General features: G+C 39.6%; 1 protein-coding gene across 1 annotated transcript in view; it reads right to left on the reverse strand.

Annotated features, from left to right (window-relative positions):
- LOC136420423 (AMP deaminase 1-like) overlaps positions 1–7541 on the reverse strand; it is a 34492-nt gene extending 26951 nt beyond the window's left edge. The window contains exon 1 of the mRNA XM_066407332.1: positions 7419–7541. The gene's annotated coding sequence lies outside the window, so the exon portion shown is untranslated. The remainder of the gene's footprint in view (positions 1–7418) is intronic.
- Between the last annotated feature and the right edge of the window lie 255 nt (positions 7542–7796).

Raw genomic sequence — 7796 nt, forward strand, 5'->3', positions numbered from 1 at the left:
TTCACTGGGCTCACTGGGACCCTGACTAAGTGCACCCGAACGTGGTACGACAAATCCAATGCACGTCCTAACAGTATTTCATACCATTCTGGAACCAAAATCTGGCTGCACGTGATATATGTTGTTTCACAAGGTATTTGTAAGGAAATCGATTCATGCTATTATAGCGCTAAGTTACTGAAAAGTCAGGAAACAATAATTTGTGTAAAACATTTGATAGAATATCCTCCAGACGCGCGCACACACAAACACACATCATATCATATTAGTGCACAGGATGAAGATGTCGAGACAAGGATTGTATTCTAGCCGTGTTAATCCGTTTCTAACCCCCAGACGTTGCCGTGAAAGGGACCATTAAAGAGCAGACGCAACCTTGAAACGGAAGGATGCCAAACAGTTTATATCGACATTGGTGGGGGGGGGGCAATCTCCATGAATTTTTTATGAAAATGAAAAACTTTCGCTTTGAAAAGGCCGTCGTATCTTTATATGAATTTCTACACTTAGTGTAGTAGACATTTCATGCCAGCCGTTCCACATAAATGTCGACAAAAAGTCCCATCCACATTTCCTCTAAGGTTGAGTAAACGTTGTGTCAAACTTTAGATATACTTCTTGATGAAGCTATTTTCCTTAGAGATTTATTTCAAATAACTCTTCAGACTTACCGTATAAAAGTGACCACCAAAAGTGTCAATGAGATGTTTCTTGATCTGCTAAATTACATTTTCCTGTACAAGACATGTAACGTTAATGCTCTTGTTTTATATTTATGTATTAGAATAGAAGGCGTTACATAAGCAATTATACTTTTTGCCCTATACTCTCAAGATAGCCTGATTTTAATCGCTCTTCTAGTCAGCCGCCCGTAACCGCCAGCCTCGGGGAGGGGACATAAACCCCGGGCAGCTGGAGTTTGCTGGATCCTGATGTTCTTAAACAGAAAGCTTCGTTGAAGACAAAAGCGGGGAGATTCAGGAAAGACCACTATTTCTGATGCCAGTCATTGGTAAAGGACACGCAAACAGACATCAGTCTCACCTTGGCTGCACGGGTGAAAACAGGAATGGAGCAAAGAGGCTACGTAAAAGATGAGGCTAAATAGATATTTAGTACAATTGAATTGAAACCACAATTGAAGATGCTATCTTTGACACTAGGACTAAGTGAAAATAAAGCAAGCAAGTTGTATCCACCTACAACGTTTCAGACGAAAGTTTGATTTGATGTTGATATGTTGGGCTGTCCCCAGTGTTAGGAGTTACAGTGAACCAGTGGTTTACAAGGATGAACTTGTTTCTGAATACCTCCCCATCCGCGACAGCCGGAGGTCCGGACAGCATCTGTGTCATTCTTGGATGGTTGCACCTGTCCTTCATGCTGAACCGTTCAGCTATCACTGGTATCATGTGGCAGAAAAACGTGAAACTCTTCACCATGCATACGACCCACGAAGGTTAGAGTTCACAACGTAATCAATTGAGGTAACGTTGGGTAACATAAATTCGCGGGGTACTTAAATTCGGGATTTTTCGAAAACGGGGTATTTAGGGATATGTGCTAGATGCAACATAAGTAATACCGCTAGAAATGCAAACCTGACAGACTAACGTATTCAGAACACTGTCTGAAAAGCTTCGATAAGCATGCGTTATAAGGCGACGAGGCCAAAAACTCTCCGTCCCTTATTGGAACAGTCTGAGGGCTTCGTGGGAGAATTACACAACATGGTTGTCGGCTGGTTTATAAGAAAAATGTCACATCCGCTTCCTGCTAAACACAATTATTTACAAGACAACTTATTACAATCTCTTTTGCTAACCTGCAACTGGATTCTAAGTGTGATCAATCATCAAAACTCCTCTCTGTTGCTACAACCTACGGCACGTGTATTTTCCCGCCGCCATATTGTTAACCAGAATCCTGTTGTCAAGCAGACGACAAAGGTTTGTGAGGAACACTTTTTTGTCTAAATGTTGCGTGTGATAGTGGACTGAGGAAGATATTTTCCTCAAAGTTTGCTCCTAACACAACAAGGAACACATGGACATAGTAGTATTACCATTACTACGGCATCCAGCTAACTTTCCATGAATAATGTAACGTTACACGTTGCCCGATGATGACGATGGGCCGACTTTGAGTGAAGTTCTACCGACTCAACACACGGGTTGTTCCCGAACTGGCCTCATGTGTGCAGTACGGCCGTTTTTTCGTGTATTTTTTTACTTGGACACGTCTATATCCATAGCACTCTCCTCAAGCCAAGGATGGAACGAATAGCTGCTGTATAAAATGTGATTAGCGGTAAGATATTCAAGACAAATCTTCTCTCCCGAATTAATGTGCCCCCCCTGTCCGACAGCACCGTCATTGTGAGTGCGGCGGACGGTAGTATCAAGTTGAAATATTATGGTGTCAGCACGACTAGAGACAAAATCTACCATATATATGATTAGTGCAAAGATAGTACATGATACTGACAGAATTATAGAAAAAAAGGATGGTTTATTGTTCTGCTAGATTGATTTCAGTCAACCATTATCGGAAAAATCCCAAATTTGTGTTACCCAACGTTACCATATTGATAGATAAAAGGTATGCAAATGAAAACCTAGTTAGGATAACTAATGAGAAAATACTGCAATCCCATATTGGTAAATAACTGGAATTTCCTACGTGTGGTATTTGGAAGCTTTAATTTGCGAATGTCAACGTGGCTGAATATGAATTATGCAAATTATGGCCTAACTAGCATAATTGGTTAAAAAAAGGTTGAAATCATTTGGCGGAGGTATGAGGTTACATATAAGATAAATGGCAGAACAGACGTACCAGCCACACATGGCAGGGCAACAAATCATGCTCGACACAGAGCTATTCAGCAAGGACCGGCATGCAGTATGTACTCCGTATCTATAGAAGCATTTTCCATTTCTAATTACAACGAGCAAACAATTTGCAGTCACTTCCATAGACCCGCCTTTGGGAGGTGATATCAAGACCATGGAAATGGGAAAACGGTCAGCTCTTGAACGTACCTATGACAGGCCTCCAATGATAACAAGTTTATTGCCCGAGGGCAAATTGCAAGTAACAGGAAGAAGACAGGCAGACAATGGAGAACATAATATTCAGGTATGTGGGTACTCTAGTCTAAATGCTGACTCTGATTCTAACTTGTTGGATTCGACTTCTTTTTGTGAGACAGTGAAAATGAACGATCCCAGTTTGTCTGTAATGTGTGGGTTTTGTGATGCTAAGAGGAGGGTGGTTTTGTTTTTGTCTGTTAACGTGGCGGTAAAAAGTAGGATGGAATTGGGTGGCTTCTTTAAGAGCTTGTTTATTTCGTTATCGTAAAAGGGACAGTTTGAAATAATTATAAGATATATTCCATAAATCCTGAGGATCGGACGTTTGAACATCAAAGTGCGTGTCTGCGTCGATGTCCAATGGCTGTTTGTAAAAATATGGGGAAAATGTTTTTTGACAAATAGAATTAAACAGAGAACGATCCAGAAGGAATCCGCACCTAGTTAACACCTGATATCGCTAGAAAACTAACAATCCGGTCATAGAAGTGTTGTGTGAATGATAATAACCACTTAGCACATGGTTGAAAGTTAAAATAGTTAACAACATACGCGAGGGCAGAAACTCGAGCTTGGTATTGCCGGAAGACCGCAAGAATATTGAATTACTTGATGTTACGTTGGAAAACAGGAAATCAAGACGCAGTCTAGGTGCGGCAACATTTCACGCAGCCATGCCTTTCGTAGTGTACTTATGTACTTTGTTATGTAGAGTCAGACATCCTGCTAACAGGTTTAAAAAAGTCTTTCATCCGTGAATAATTTCATCAGGCTGGTGAATGACTGACTAGCAAGGTTCTTTTATTCACAACCAAGTATTTACAAAGAGCCGACGTTTCAGGGCAATACTGACTGGTTCACAGTGCACTGAGGCTAGGTGTTACTGCTAACAATGCAGTCCCAAACGTAAAGTATTGTTACATTGATAGATACTGTTAAAGGAAAGCTACACAAAAAAATTGAAAATCCTTCTATGCTATGCTTAATATATTCCAAAGTCAAATTCTTACTTCAAGTTGTTTCACATAAGTCCGTCATAGTTCTGGGATTTTCCACAGTTTACAACTTATGCCGTGCTGACGCCTTCTCACCTGTTATTGAATTATATGACGTCAGTGTTTCAAATTTTTCACCTGATGATTGTCTTATATGACGTCAGTGTTCTAAAATTCAATCATCAGGTGAAAAATTTGAAACACTGACGTCATATAATTCAATTATCAGCCGAGAAGGCGTCAGCACGGCATAAGTTGCAAACTGTGGAAAATCCGAGAACTATGACGGACTTATGTGAATCAACTTGAAGTAAGAATTTGACTTTGGAATATATTAAGCATAGCATAGAAGGATTTTCAATTTTTTGTGTAGCTTTCCTTTAAGCAACAATGGTTAGATGATGCGGTTCCAAATGTTAAGTATTGTTATATTCTTATTGATAGTTGTTAGCGATAATTGTTCTCTCTATTTTGATATGATGTAAAAGGGATGTCTTTTCTTGATATTGTGTTTCATGTTTTCAAGATATTATCTCAAGTTCTAAGACCGAGTGTGTAGGATCTAGCCTGCAGTCCATACACTAATTGTATTGACATTACAAATATGTGCCTTACATGAAAATGCGAAGATGTATATGCAGTATATTCAACGACAAGGAATTGTGATTTTGATGGAGTTTTAAGTTACATAAAGGATGCTATATAGCTGTTTACAAAACTGGAAGTAGACCATTCCAAGTGAACCAGAATTAGAAAGAAAGAGAGGAAGTCAGGAGTCATATCGTTAACAACAATCAAGTTCACATTATTTATGCAAAACAGGTCCTGATTTCCATAATTTATGTTAAGTGATGTTAACCTCAAACTACGTATTTTCTCATCAATGATACAAGTTAGGTCCTTCTAGCTTTTTTATTGTGGTGGATAATACTGAACCCATTGATATTTCTATCTTCCTCGGCTATATATTTCACAGGTATGGCATTCCTAACATCGGCTACAATGGCTCTATTCGATTTCAGTCATAAGCTGTGTGAATTAAGTCATCTACAGGTTAAAATGCATGAAAATCCGTTCAACAAGTACAAAACGAAGGCATTCTTACAGTTCCAAAGCACACTCCTAGGTAGCCCAAGCCTACACGAGAGCAATTATACTTAAGAGTATGAGAGACAAAAGACTGAAGATCTGCTGCAGTACCAAAGAAAGTTGCTGGAAGCCATAATCGAAATTGAACTTATTACTTTGTCAAACATGTCCCCACCATACTGTCAAAACAAAAACAAACAGAGAACACCATCACCACCAGGTTGCTAAATTGCATGTGATGTGTGCCTACGGAGCACCCTGAGAGACGGTTAACTCCTACCTACCACACTGTCCTCTCTACAGTGGCCCACTACTGTTGAGGCACTTGTACACGGCAGAGTCTCTCCGCATATGTCCTGATGAGAGCACGTCACGTAATCCTATAGGGTCGTGTTGGCGTATATGAGGTTGATATCCAGTATATAGTTACATAAAGTTGTGTCCGTCAGAGATCGTGTGCAACGGCCATTACTCTGATGCAACGTTGACCAAAAAGGACAAAAGATACTCGGCAGCTATACTAGGCTCGGATGTCACGCTATATAACCTCAAGGTATGCGATGGTTCCTAGGTCACAACTTCAGCACTAACAAACAAATCTGTAATGTATCTCATGATTACATTTCAACAACACCGCCCCCAAGCTACAGGCAACCATCTCCTAGTCAAGGGGGTTTACTAAACTTTACTGTGTCATCCGATCATGAAATTGATTTGTTATGCTACTTATTCTTTATTGTTGGTCTCTTGCTTTACTATCTTGTGTGGATTCTACTATTTTGTAACATATGTCTTCCGCTTGTATATCATTTCTGAAATTCCTGAAATTCTGAAAGTAGCAATGATCCGAACTCAGGGGAAAGCGCTGTCCGTATATCAGCAATGTTACCTGGGCTAATATTTTTGCTTGTTGCAATCCAAATGAAATACACAAAAAATCAAACGAATTCAAATGAAATTAAAAAGAAGAAAGATCGAATGGAAGAATCGGCAGTGATTCTTTCTTACAAATAGTGGACCGGTTGTCAAAATTGCATAAGGCATAGATAACTGTCAGTTGCGTATTCGGTTTTAACATGTTTTACAAAGGGGTCATCTTCTTACCGGGATGTCGTGGCGTATCAACCCCTTGGTATGACTGACGTTATAGTACTAGTGCTTCAACATAACATAATATTCAATTTGGCAAACCTAAAATCAAGCGATACAAAATCGCAATGAGGTACAAAAGTTTTGCTTTCAGAATGAACGTTAAGATGAAATCCTTTAAAATATATCGGCTCTTCCTGGAACTTGATAAGATTAAAAGTATGCTTCCAAAGTACATATAGTCGATAGGCATCTACGTACTACGTACAAGTTTCCAAGAATAACAAACGTCAATTAGATTTTATGAAGCTCGTACTTAAGAACAGAGAAACTATTTTATATAACAGGTGATGTGGTATTAATTTTTCGTTTAAAGTCGAAACCCCCCTGCTGCCAAATCCGTCTGTGGGCAGACACAGGATTTTTAGGGCTTGTAGTTGATGTCATAGCCTATAGTCTAATCGCGTTGTGTTTTTGGACAGTATTTCCTGGCTTTATGGCAGATTATACGAGCGCAGTTGTTCCATTTAAAAGGTCAAACGTCCAACTAAATAAAGACGAAGATAGTTGTGGGCGCAACAATAGGGTTGTTATTTAAAAAAAGAAAGACTAGTTGTGAGGAATGTGAAATTTTCACCAATGTATCAATGGAAGACGGACCTTACGTGAGTTGTTTTTGTTTGAACATAACGAATTTAAAATTCTTACAGTCGGGATTTCCATATTTCTGTTTACAGATAAAGAACGGTGAATGGTGGAGATTTGATACGTTCACGCTGCCCGTTGTCATTATCGTCATGATGTGGGAACAACAGAATCAATATGCAGATGAAATGGTCCACAAAACTTAGACATGAACATAAACAAGGCTGTCCAAACATCGTGTGCCCACACGGTATGTGGAGCGCCTGGCGGCACCGTGGATCAGGCAATACTGACTGTATCAACACAGGCTATTCGCTAAGTCACAGACATACTTATTAAGTGAATATGTTTTGCTTCCAGAATATGCAAAGCTAAAAATCGCGATAATAATCGTACCAATTCAAATCAGATATCTTTGTAACCAGTCATCTTTATGAGAGACTATGTTGTGCATGAACCTAATGAAATAGTAGTTAGCAGATACAGTGACTTTGGGATTCCTTACCTACAGTTTCAGATGGCAGGACAGCCTTTTTCCACAATAACGTCTTTAGATGAGAGCAAGTGTGCAGAACTGAGTCTTTCACGGACAGACTGTGCTGAATGTATTTAAAGCTGACAAATGGGCGGAATTTTGCATCGCCATCACAACGTGCGAAGGAAGTGGGCCAATCATGCCAAAGAAAACTATTGACTAAATATAGGAAGATGAGGGATGCGAGTGATTTGAGGAGGTTGTTGCACTTGCAACCAGATTGATCACATTGACCCGCTTAAATATCGGTTATTATAAGTAGATCATTGTGGTAGTGTAGTCCTAACTTGTTAACCAGAAATATTCTAAGTTCTTGCACTAACAGCGAGGCGTGATGACACGGCTACT

This window comes from Branchiostoma lanceolatum, chromosome 15 (genome assembly GCF_035083965.1).
Source record: "Branchiostoma lanceolatum isolate klBraLanc5 chromosome 15, klBraLanc5.hap2, whole genome shotgun sequence".
Lineage (NCBI taxonomy): Eukaryota > Metazoa > Chordata > Leptocardii > Amphioxiformes > Branchiostomatidae > Branchiostoma > Branchiostoma lanceolatum.